The following is a 13,600-nucleotide window of genomic DNA, read 5'->3' as shown; positions in this document are numbered from 1 at the left end:
AGGCCCGAAACGTCAGCCTTTCTGCTCCTCTGATGCTGCTTGGCCTGCTGTGTTCATCTAGCTCTACACCTTGTTATCTCAGATTCTCCAGCATCTGCAGTTCCTACTATCCATGGATGGAAGGTTGGCTTCCGTGACTGTCAAGGCTGTGCGCACCACCTTCGGTAGTTTCTTACAGTCCTCGACAGAGCAGTTGCCATACCAGGCCATTTATGCACTCAGACAGTACGCTTTCAATGGTGCATCTGTAGAAGTTGGTGAGGGACCTCATGGACATGCCAAACTTCCTGAGCTGTCTGAGCAAGAAGAGGCATTGTTGAGCCTTCTTGACTGTTACATTTACGTGGGAAATCCAGGACAGGTCATCCTGGCATAGTTGACAGTAAAGAAGGTTATCTAAGATTGCAGAGAGATCTTGATCAGTTGGGCCAATGGGCTGAGGAATGGCAGATGGAGTTTAATTTGGATAAACGCGAGGTATTGCATTTTGGTAAAGTGAACAAGGGCCGAACTTATACAATTAATGGTCGAGCTCTGGACAGTGTTGTTGAACACAGACCGATGGGTTAAGATACATAATTCTTTGAAATTTGCATCACAGGTAGAAAGGATGACAAAGAAGACGTTTAGCACACTTGCCTTTATTGCTCAGGCCATTGAGTACAGGTGAGGCCACTTGGAGTACTGTGTACAGTTCTGGTCACCCTGCTAGAGAAAAGATATTATTGAGGGTTCAGAGAAGATATACCAGGTCATTGCCAGGACTGGAGGGTTTGAGCTGTAAGGAGAAGCGAGGTAGGCTGGGACATTTTTTCATTGGAGTATAGGAGATTGAGGGGTGATATTATGGAGGTTTATAAAATAATGAGGGGCATAGATAAGGTGAATAGCAAAGATCTTCTTCCTGGAGTAAGGGAGTTCAAAACGAGAGGTCATATTTTTAAGGTGAGAAGAGAAAGATTTGAAAGGGACCTGAGGGGCAACTTTTTCACACTCGGGGTGGTTCGTATGTGGAATGATCTGCCAGAGGATGTGGTAGATGCAGGTACAGTTACAACATGTAAAAGGCATTTGGATAGGTACATGAATAGGAATGATTTAGAAGGATATGAACCAAACTCAAACGAATGGGAGTATAGCTTGGGAAACATGGCTGGTATGGATGAGTTAGACTGAAGGATCTGTTTCCATTCTGTGTCACTCTTTAACTATAATAGCTTATTAAATGGCTTCAAGGGTCTGAATGGCCTACTTGTGCTCTTAATCTCTATGTTCACCTGTTAATTTTGTGTCCATTACTACTTTCTTTGGGCACATGCAGAATGGTGCAGAGAGGAGAATTGAGTCTCATCAGTTGAGTGCACAAAACAGTACAAACAGAATAGCACTAAAATGCAACCATCAGGAAAACAAAACTGCTTTGACACATTAGTAATTACCTTTGAGCAGTTCACTGCATTCATCTTGTACGGACTATTTATTTACCAGTCCACATCTGGTGCTTCTTGATTATGCTGCTGTGCTAAAGACTTTCAAGCATTAATCTGAATCTTTATTGCCAAAATTCCAATGTTCTCGTCTGCTCCTGACAATTAGTTCTCAGGATCAGACCATGCCACAACTTTTTCCAAAAACTTACAATCCTAAGTAACTTGTTCGATAGTCAGTTCTTTAAATGAAGGTGCAGGTGGAAGCGATTTTGCAAAGTTTATTCATTTGTCAAAGCTTTACTTAAATGGTCATTTATTCTCTCCATGGCTAGGAATAGCTTTTCCTGTTATATCACTCTAAACTTTGCAGAATCGCAGTAGAAACATGAGTTTAGGTTAAAATTATGGCCAAATTTGAGAAGTGCCAAAGAAATTTCTGCTGTTCTCCTCTTTCACAAATATGTGCCTATTCTAGTTTTGGCAACATGTAATTTACAGTTACACATACAGAGATTGATAAAGAGTCACAAGTACTCTATCATATAAATACCACTGCACTATCATTAATTCCTTTTGGAGTTGGTCGAGAGTGAAAGCAATTTGTGTTTGGTCGATCAATTCATGTCAGTTGGAGTAGTGTAAATGATAATAGAGGTGGTCTTAAATTGTCATTAAAATTACAATGAATCCATTATTCATGAAAGTTCTGAAAGTTTGCAGTTTTGAGTCAAGTACACCTGACAGTGTGATAACTTATCGAAATTCTTGTGGTCCAATAAAAATGAAACAGACATTCAAAGTTTTCATTTCTGCATTTCGTTAACTGCCTATCAATTTAAAAAGAAACACTTAATCATTTTTACATATTAGATGTAAGGAATTTTTTTGAGATTGATGAAGTCCGTTCAGTTTGCCAAGTTAACTGGAATTACAGTCAGTTCACAGTCACTACGCAATTAGAGTAATTAGCTTTTTAAAAGAGGCAGCACTGAGGCGTTTGCCTATTTCCTTCCTCATTATAACATTAAAACAGTGAAATGTTAAGTAGTCTGCCAACATCCGTAAAGAGAAACGATCAGGCAAATGTCATGGCTATACCTCTTCATCAGAACTGTAAGCTACAAGGTGTGAGGCCTTAAAAGCATAAGAAAGATGCTTATGATTTGAAAAGGAAGTGACAAGCAAATATTGTAAGTGATGATTGCTAAGGTAATTTTAGAAATGAACAAGGATTTTGGAACTAGCAAGGCAACTAATAGACAAGGAATGCATCATTTCTTTTAAACAAAAAAGATTGGAAAGTGCAGAAAGTGCAAAGAGAAAACCAACCATTCTCAAAATACAGAGTCCAGAAAGAGTGATCTACAGTCAGCATTGCAATGAAGCAGAGTGGGAAGAATGCCCTGAATTCAACCATTGTGGTGAAGTCATCCAGGAGGAGTGTCCTGCAGAAAGTTATTTTTGGGGAAAAAAAACAACAGTAACATCAGAGTAAGCTCATTATCTGGTAGGAAACTACTTTGAGGGACTATTTGGAAATTGCTAGAATTATAAACATGTATAATTTAGGACCAGAAATGATTGAATGTCAGGTGCAATGCAATAACACAATATAACTAAGCCAAAACAGGGTAAGAGAAGGGGAATAAGTTAACATAAGAGAAGTAAGTTTGAGAGTTGGTATTTCAGGTCAGGTTGGTCCTGTGTGTGGCATGACCTGCATGTATGTGGGAAATCTAAAATGCTTTTCAATCAAAACGGCGGCGAAGTAGGATGCTCCAACTGGAGCTCCTGCACTCCTATTTCCTTCTCTTTCTTTCCCCATTTTTTTATTCTCTTTATCCTCCCTTTGGTCTCTCGTCGGGTCTCAGCCTGGTCTCCCAGCGGCTCATGGCAGATCCCGGCCTGTTCTCTCGGCGGATCGTGGCAGATCCCGGCCTGTTCTCTAGGCACTCGTGGTGGATCCCGGCCTGGCATCATGGCGGCTCGTGGCCGTGTCTCAGCTTGGCGTGCAAGGGATCCTGTGGACCTGTTCCTGAGGCACTAGGGGAGATTGGAGAGGTGGCAGTTTCAGCAGCAATGATGGTATCTATGGCTGTGGTGTCAAGACCAGTCAGCAGAGCAAGATAAGCAGAAGACTCATCAAAGACTGTTGAACTTTTAAATTATTCCTTTATTTTCTATGTTTAAACCATGAAATACTCTAATGTAAACTATTACCTATTTATTCTTCTATTATTCTATGAAGTTATGCTTAACTTTTTTTAACTCTTGTTTCTCTTACTACCTTGTACTTAAGTTTTTTTTGTACCCAGGTACCTTGGTACCTAAGATGGCACCATGTGTGGTGACATTTGACACTTTTCACTGTGCTGCTGTACTTCTGTACTTGAGTGTACGTGACAATAAATCTTTTGGTAGTCTGGATGACCACATCTGCAGAACGTGCCACTGGTTTGATCATCTTGAGCATCTGGTTTTGAAGCTTAGCTGTCAGCTGGAGGCATGGCAGTGCATCTGCAAGACTGAGAGTGACATCGATAGCACATTTTGTTTGATGTGTTCACCTCATAGCTTAAGGAACAGCAGTCAAAGAAAGCAGTGTGAAGCGATGCACAGAAGAAGAACCAAGTCAATCTAGAAAGCAGTGCAAATACTTTAAAGTTAAAGCATAGTGCGTAACAAGGCCGGATGGTATCTATTTTAATTCAAGTAGTCTTGAAAGTAAGGCAGATGAGTTGAAAGTGTTGATTAATGCATGAGGATGTGATATCGTTGTTATTGTGGAGATATTATTGAGTGAGGGACAAAACTGGCAGCTCAATATTGTGGCATACAGAATCATTAGACAAGATGGGAGTAGGATGTAAAAAAAGGATGTAACGTCACAATATTGATCGAGGAGTCAAATACTGCAGCAAGGAAGGATGGGATCTGGAAAGTTTCTTCAAACAAGACTGTGTGGGTAAACTTCAAAACAAGAGGGCAATCACTTTGCTGGAGGTGTATTATAGATCTCCAAACAATCAGGGAGTGATTAAAAAGAAAGATACAAAATCACATCTCAACTGTGTACAAATAATAGGTTAATAAGAGCGGGAGATTTCAGCTTGCCATTTTAACTGGGATAGACAAAGTATGATAACCTTAGAGGGAGTGGAATTCTTCAATGAGGCAGCATTTTGGTGATAATCACCACAATTCAGAAAGATTTTAAAATAATTATGAATAAGAACAAAGAAATAGACCAGAAATGAAGATTCTGAAATTGGAGAAGGCTGATTTTTAATATGATGAGTCAGGACCTGGCCAATGTGGACTGGAAGCAGCTCCTTCCAAGGAAATTGACATTAGAGCAGTGGGAGGCATTCAGAAGGTAATAGCCAGTGTGCAAGGCCAACATGCTCCCATAAAGGTGAAGAGTGGTATCAGCAAGTGCAGAGAAGCTTGGCTGTAAAAGGATGTACAGGATTGGATTTTAAAGAAAGGAAGATGAATACAGAAGGCTCAAAGGATTGCAGAAAGTGCAGGGGGTGGTTTTAAAAAAAATAATAAAATGGGAGAGCAAAGAGGGGTGTGATAAAATGTTGATGGGTAATATTAATGAAAGTTCAAAAGCATTTTATGAGTGTATTAAGGATGAGAAATACTTGGAAAGAGTAGGGCCCACAGATACCGAAATGGCAATCCGTGTATGGACCCAGACGACAGAGCTGAAGATTTAAGTGAGTGCTTTGCGTCTGTATTCACAGTCAAGAATGACTATGTAGGTCTATAGATCAGGGAGGGGAACTGTGACATGCTTGAACAAATTAAGATTAAGAGCGGGGAGATATTAGTGGTTTCAGCAGGCTTGCAAATGGATAAATCCCCTTGCTCTGATGAGATGCATCCAAAGCTGCTGTGGGAGGTAAGGGAGGAATTTCTGGAGCTCAGGTATTAATTTTCAAATTCTGTCTGGCCACAGGAGGGGTGCAAGTAGTCAGCTAATGAGGTACCAAAGGGTAGTAAGGATAAACCAGGAAATTCAAGGCCAATGTGCTTAACATCTGTGGTAGGGAAACTACTGAAAAAAATTGAGAGATAGAATTAATCTCCACTTGGAGAGACAAATATTAACCAAGGATAGTTAACATGGCTTTGTAAGGGGGGTGATCATGTTTAACAATTTGAATTTTTCGAGGATGAGACTGTGCATATGAGGGTAATGCAGGTGATGCCGTGTATATTCACTTTGAAGCTTTTGACAAGGTTTCACATGGGTGATTGGTCAAGAAGGTAATAGCATGTGGGATACAGGGCTATTTATCTGATTGGAATCAAAATTGGAAGTGGCAGGAAACTGAGGTATCAAATGGTGTTGTTGTGATTGGAAGCCAGTGTCCAGTCGTGTACCATAGATTCCAATTCTTGATCCCTTGCTGTTTCAAATTGGCAGACAGTAACTAGTGGGGTGCCACAAGGATCGGTGCTGGGTATATATATATATATATATATATATATATATATAAATGATTTGGATGAGGGAACAAAATGTAACATCTCAACAAGTTTGCAGATGATACCAAGTTGGGTGGGAGGGTGAACTGTGTCAAGGATTCAGAGACCTTTCAGCATGATCTTGACAGGTTGGGTGAGTGGGCAAAACAATGGCAGATGCAGTATAATTTGGATGAATGTGAGGTTATTCACTTTGGAAGACAGAAAAAGAAGGCAGATTACTACCTGAATGTCTGTTAATTGGGAGAAGGGAGCAGGCAGTGGGACCTGAGTGTCCTTGTGCACCAGTTGCTGAAGGTAAGCATGAAGGTGCAGTAAGCAGTAAAGAAGGCAAATGGTATGTTGGCCTTCATTGTGAGAAGTACAGGAGCAAGGATTTGTTGTTGCAGTTGTACAGGGCCTTGGTGAGACCACACCTGGAATATTGTGTGCAGTTTTGGTCTCCTTTTCTGAAGAAGGATGCTCTTGGTCTCAATAGAGTGCAGCGAAGGTTTACCAGGCTGATTCCGGGGATGGCGGGTATGACTTATCAGGAGAGATTGACTGGATTGGGTTGTTTTCACTGGAATTCAGATGGATGAGGGGGGATCTCACAGAGACTTATAAAATTCTAACAGGACTGGACAGGGTAGATGCAGGGAGGATGTTCCCGATGGTGGGTGTGTCCAGAACCAGGAGTCACAGTATGAGGATTCGGGGTAGACGATTTAGGACAGAGATGAGGAGACATTTCTTCACCCAAAGAGTGGTGAGCCTGTGGAATTCATTACTACAGGAAGTAGTTGGTCCAAAACATTGGATGAATTCAAGAGGCAACTAGATATAGCACTTGGAGCGAATGGGATCAAAGGTTATGGGGAGAAAGCAGGATTAGGCTATTGAATTGGACGATCAGCCATGATTGTGAAGAATGGCGGAGCAGGCTCAAAGGGCTGAATGGCCTCCTCCTGCTCCTATCTTCTATGTTTCTATGATTGGATAGTCAGATAAGCTGAACAATGCAAATGGAGTTTAATCCTAAAAAGTGTGAAGTGATGTATTTTGAGAGGTCGAACAAGGTAAGGGAATACATATTGAATGATAAAACCTTGGGAAGTGCAAAGGATCAGAGGAACTTTGGTGTGTATGTCCAAAGATCCTTGAAGGCAGCAGGACAAGTTAAATAAGGTGGTTAAAATGTCACATCGGATACTTGCCTTTATTCGTCAAGGCATTGAAAATAAAAGCAAAGAGTTTATGATGGAGCTGTATATGTTATCTAGGTCATACCTCTGGGAAAGATTTAATTGCACCAGAGAGGGTTCAGATATGAAAAAAAGACGAGATAGGCTGGTGGTGTTTTCATTAGAGCAGAAAAGGATGAAGGGGATCTGAGACATACACAATGTTTTCCATTGCATAAACAGGGTAAATAGGGTTAAATGTTTCCCTCATGGAAGGGTCAACCACCAGGGAGCACATATTTAAGGTTAGGTGCAGGAGGTGTAGGGGGGACTTAAGGAAGCATTTTCTCACCCACGGTTATAGGCGTCTGGAACTCACTCCTGAAAATAGTGGTGGAGGGAGGAACCCTTAAGCCATTCAAGAACTGTTTCGATGTGTGTTTGAAATACGATAGTATACAAGGCTGCGGGCCAAGTACTAGAACATGAGATTAGAAGAGGTGGATGTTTGATGATTGGTGTGGATACAATTGGCTGTAAAAATTCAATACCCTACGGTTTAAAAAATATAAGCCAGGCCATCCTTGAGGGTATTTCTCCAATATTGTACTCTGGCAAAGGATGAGCATCCAAAATGATAATCTGTCTCCTGTTGTCTTACCCAGTAGGAGTGCAGTGGTGAAGAGGTGAGAGTAGCAATGGCAGATTAAGTTGATTTCATGAACTGGTCGGAAACTAAAACCGCTTTTATGGGTAACTGAGGAGCTTTATGTTTGAACTGTCCAGGGTGAAGAAAGCGTTGTTCCGTAATGAATGCAGTACACGAGATTTGTGGAAGTACAAATACCTTGTATTAGGAAGGAGCATTTGAGTCTCTAGACAATTTTGTAAGAAGTGCATCATTGTCTTTAGTTCTGTCAGTTTGTCAATATCTCTATACTTCTTTTCTTCAATAGATTGAACCTGGCTTCATGGTGTTCATCAGTCTTCTTCAGTCTAGAATAATATCAATGTGAAAGAATTCACAGGCTACGTAACAGTCTGACAGACCAGGATTTAAATTAACCTGTTCACATCTGTGATCATCCTTCTACCAGCTGAATAGGGTGATTACTTCATGAGAGTACGAGTTTATAGTCTTGAACAATGTATATGTGGTGGGGGACCACGTTCTCATTCTACTCCCGCTATCGCAACCCTACACATTCAAAACACCAGAACTCAGAGCTAGTGATACTCATGGAGCCATGCAGAGTATAATTCAAATGTTTACTTTCTGATCCGACATGAGGATTGTACTACCATACAGTGTTTGCTCCATTTACATGATGAATAGGTTTCATTTTCTTGGTCGATGTTTGGTCCAGAGGCATGTGCATTTTAACTGCATTTTTCATGTGTTTGCACTTTTCTGAATTTTGATTAGCTTACTGAGATTGGTTCTTATATAATCTAGTGATATTCTGTCTGCACTATTTTCAAGTGGTCATTAATGAGTTATTTTAAATAAGACATCAACTGGATTAATATAGAGCAGAAAGTCATTTATCCAAATGTGCCAATTAGTGTGCATTTACAGGGGAAAATGAAATCCATTATTAGTTGTGGTAAGCCAAAATGTGTTTCCTTAAGCTGAAATTTTGCATTGATAGATCAGATTTTAATCACAGTACAGTTTATTATGTATTTTATCTTATTTTTAAAGATGTGATCATTTTTTACATAAGCCAGGAGTTTCACTTGGGTCTTATTATAATCCATTTGACTGAGACTTGTGAGAAAATAGAAAACTTAAGAGGTCCAGAGCAGCAGCCACCTTCACAGCCACCAAGAGAGGATGTCCACCCATTTCTGAAGCCTTTGGTCCCACTCCAGCATCCAGCATTGTTCTGTTGCACTGTCCCGGCACACACGCAGCTTTCATTGACGCTGCATCTCACTAATCCCCAGGAAATGGAATTGGAGCAAAAACGTCTGGTCCTCCTGGAAACATCACACGCTCTTTCTCTAACAGCTACTCAGTTAGTATTCTGCTACCCTGCATTTTCATCGTAGACCCGCAAAAGTGAATCCCTTAAGTTAAATATTTTGAGGGACAGCGCTAATAGACGTCAGCAAGACCGGAGATGATATCTTAATGTGGAACAGAATCCAAGGAATCGTGGGACTTTTATGATGTGTCAAGGGCCAGGGAAAAGGAAACTGAATAGCAGGGGAGCTGCTATGAACTTATAGTCCATAGACTGTGGACAGTAGTAGAAGAGTTGGAAGTCAAAGGAGATTTGGATTGAGAGGCAGATGTGGGATTGAACAGAGATGGCTTTGTCAGTGATTGTAGCCTCATAGAGGACTTTTCTTTGATCGAGGAATTAGTGATGATGCTAGCTGAAACAGGTTGGCATCTTCTAACTCACTTTATAATGTAGAGAAGTATCAACAACCTGTGAAGTGAAGCTAATGAGATTTTTTTCAGGACATCTAAAAAGTCAATAAGGTTAAACTTCAGTTCATCAGCCTCACTGAGCTTTGTGCATAAAAATAGAAAGCGAAGCTGTCACTGTTATAAAGTGCAATCGTTCTGACTAACTACGACACCATCTGGTGTGCACCACATATTGGAAATTAAAGAATTTTGTTAAAGTCCTTTTTTGCATTTGTCTGCCATTCCACAATCATCTGTGTCTGTCAAGGCTCATCAATTGTGGTCAGAAGAAAACAAATATTGGCAATTACGAAATTTAGTTTGCTGACTTTGCCGTTTTATTGGATGATAGCAGAAATACACGATCCATTAATATTACACTTTTGTTTCATATTCTAACATTTCTGAAAAAAAGGGACTTGGATACCATTGCACCCTGTATCAAAGTTATGGTTTCTGTTCAGGGTTAAGCTCCTCCAAATGTGTCTAGGCATTCTTGACTCAACCTGTCTCCCCTTTTGTTGCAACTATGCTCACTCGCTCAGCAGCTCACTCCTGTTGAGAATTACAACTGCACTACAGATAAGACTGGCTAACTTGAAAATGCAATCAGATTAATAACTTTTGATTTCCATGATTAAGTTGCATAATTGTTGGGCCGGATATTCCGATGAAAAGCTGGTCATTGTAGCAGCACAAAATAGAGTTGTATATTGAGACAATGTGGAAATCCCGACATAGCTGACTCTGATGGAATTGCCCAGAAAACTGCAAATTCTGACAGGTGATTTCTCTTTGTCTGGGCCCCTCCCAAAACTTCCCTTAAATTTGAAACATTTAGAAGTTTCTGATTCACTTAAGACTAATACTTACCCATGGAAAGATTATAAGTTTAAAATCCTACTCGAACGTTTGGTTAACTATGAAAGACACCTCCCAATTTGTCACTGATCCTTTGCCCCAACTACACCCCTAGCACTTCGCCTCCCATCCTGGACCCAAGGTCCCAGCCCCCAACAATCAACATATGCCTGCCATTCCTAACCGCTTCGTCCTGTTCCATCCTGATAATGTCCCTCCCCACCAGACCCAACACTGTCACCGCCACTTTACCTGATCCCATAACATCTAACCAGACTACACCACACCACCCCCAACCCCCAGCAGAAGACCCAAACTAATTCCCCTGGACCTAAACACCATCCTGCTCCATACTCCCAAACATCTTTAAGCACTCCTATACTTAATCTGGCACCGTATCCCCTCACCCTCCTCCAGCCCTCTCATTTACCTCTTGTGCTATAGTAAAATACGGGAGGGGTCAATGCGTCTGCTGAATATTTAACTTAAAAATATCTCACCCTGATATAAAAAGCAGTATGGTTTCAGCTGCCAACGAATTTATTATTTTTGGGCAGGTATCTTTATCATTGATATACTGGATGAACCCACTTCAACCTTTTAACTGCTTTGGTTGAATCTATAGTTTGAGAATATCAGCTCAGTTCTTCACTTTTTTCTCTTCATGGTCATTAGTAATTCAGCTTTCAGACTCTTTGGTTTAAGTTTCATAAAAACTAATTTAGCAGATATTGACTGAGACAATAATGTCTCCAGCAATAAGACAGGGAAGGGATTTTGAGAGGCTATCAGAAACTGCTTGTGATATAATGCTTACAGTACAGCCAATTAAAGGAAAATGCATTTGGATTTCAGTATCAGTAAAGAAATGATAAAATCCAACTAAAAGCACAGTTTGGATCTGTTGTGTCAGTGCAAATGGAAACTTGGAAGCAGATTGCCCTCAATGGCTCCTCTGGCGTGGCCTGCTCATTGGACCAGCTTGAGAAGGTCACACATACAAGCATATTCAGTCTGCGTTAGATGCAGTTCAACTTGTCCTACACTAATATTACATGGCCCGATGTGATGTGATGCCCATTTTCAAAATGTGAACTTTGTGGGTCCATTGGATGAATTCAGTTGACATCTATGCACAAGCGGTTGAATCCCAATGATAGATTTAGTTCTGAACAGCCAAGTTGAAGATAGAGCAATTTTGAATAAAATTTTCTTTGAAAAACTTTTGGAATTACTCTGGAGTGCCTGATGAGTTTCTGGATTCAACAGAGAATATTGCTGCATCATCACAGGTAGGGAAGAAGCTTCGGTGCAATATACAATCAAGTATCGGGTCAGCAGTAGCAGTGCTTTTGGATCTGCAGCACAGCGGGACATGGAACAGAAATGCTAGAAAGGGCATGTTCTGAATGATGCCCTCTGCTAACTTAGTATTCTCCACAGTCCTTGTGACAGGCAGCTGTGTGGCAGGTCAGTCAATATACCCAATAATCTTGGTATTCACGTCTGTCAGGGTTCTCCAAAAAACACCCCATTCTCCTGAGTTCCATATCTGAGTTGCCAATAGTAGAAATCGGATGTAATCTTAGTTGGCACTTGAACCATATTTTACCTCTCACCTGGCTGCAATCCACTCATACTCTGTGACTCATCACATGTTGATCCTCTTGTGTATGGTTATAGCAATGAAAGAATTAATGTTAGATGACTGCATTGAACTGCACTCAAGCTGCTAATGTCAGACAGCCTTAGATGAAGAATCAGGAGCCTACCTCAAGATCCTAATAAAGCAGACATGGCATCACTGGCTCTTGTTAGTCATAGTAACTGTGTCTAACGAGCCAGAATGAATTATTGCTTTTGTACAGTAAATGACAGCTGTTGTGAAAACAGACACATAATTTAAACGAACAGGAGACTCAACAGTTATGTTATCTTCTTCTATGGAGAGAAATGTATAGAAAATTTCCCAGAAATACAAGACAGCCAAGGGACTTGTGAAACTAAAGAGATGAATGAAATTAGTATTAGTAAAGAGGTAATCCTTGAAGAATTGTTGTATTAAGTGCTAGAAAATCTCAACCAGATGATCTTAATCCTAGAGTGTTGATGGAACTAGGAATGGATATAATGAATGCAATGCTGGTTATCTTTTGTAATTCTGTAGATGCTGGAAAGGGTCCTGCTGATTTGAAGGAGGAAATACAACTCCACTGTTTAAAAGGGAGGAAGAGTAGAGGAATACAGAACTGTTAGCTTCATATCCGTAGTAGGGAAAATGTTCCAAAATATTTTCAAGGATGCAATCACTAGTCACTGAATATTTAGAATATAGTGGCAAGATTGGACAGAACCAACATGGGTTTTTGAAAAGTAAATCATGTTTGGAAGACTTGAAGTTTTTAAGAGGAATCTTACTTGTACTATAGACAAAGGAGAACTAGAAGATCTGATATATTTGGTTATTCAGAAGGTTATTTGATAAGGTCCCACACAGGAGATTTGTAAGTAAAATTAAAGAGCATTGGTTTTAAGGTGAGGGCTGTCAAGCTAGTCTGGATTGAGAATTGGCTAATAAACAGCAAGGGAAGGAATAAACGTGCTAATTCTCAGGAACATTTGTTGTGACTAGTGGAGTACTGCAATGGTTACTGCTAGGTCCACAACTGTGTGTGTCTGTGTAAATGATGTGGATGTGGATCCAATTGTATTATTTCCAATTTTGATTATGACATCAAACTGGGAAGCAAAGTGAACTGTAAAGAGGGTATGAGGAGGCTTCAAGGAGACTTGATCAAGCCATGTGAATGAGATAGAACATGGCAGATCAAATATAATTGATATGTGTGAAGTTATGGACTTTGGCAGAAACAAAACTGAAGCAGAATATTTCTTAAATGCTGAGAGATTGGAAACATAGGTTTTCAAAGGAAACAGCACGTCCTTTACCGTGAGTGACTAAATGTTTAGCGTGCCATGCAGCAAGCATTTAGAATGATAAATGGTATGCTAGTATTTGTTTCAAGGAGATTTGAATACAGAAGTAAAAATAACTTGTTGCAGTTGCATAGAGCATTGATGAGACTTTATCTGGAGTATTGTGAAAATGTTAACCTCTTTATCTAAGGAATGATATACTTAACACAGAGGGAGATCAACAGATAGTCACCAGGTTAATCCCCGAGATAACAGTGTTGTTTTATGAGGAGCTATTGAGGAAACTG

At 40.2% G+C, this 13,600-nt stretch overlaps 1 protein-coding gene across 2 annotated transcripts in view; it reads left to right on the top strand.

Moving 5' to 3' along the window:
* Positions 1-13,600, top strand: part of LOC125484895 (teneurin-1-like) — a 313,884-nt gene that overhangs the window by 246,193 nt on the left and 54,091 nt on the right. The window lies entirely within an intron of this gene.

The sequence above is a fragment of the Rhincodon typus genome, chromosome 14 (assembly GCF_021869965.1).
Source record: "Rhincodon typus isolate 14 chromosome 14, sRhiTyp1.1, whole genome shotgun sequence".
NCBI lineage: Eukaryota > Metazoa > Chordata > Chondrichthyes > Orectolobiformes > Rhincodontidae > Rhincodon > Rhincodon typus.
This window is presented reverse-complemented; position numbering and strand designations above follow the sequence as displayed.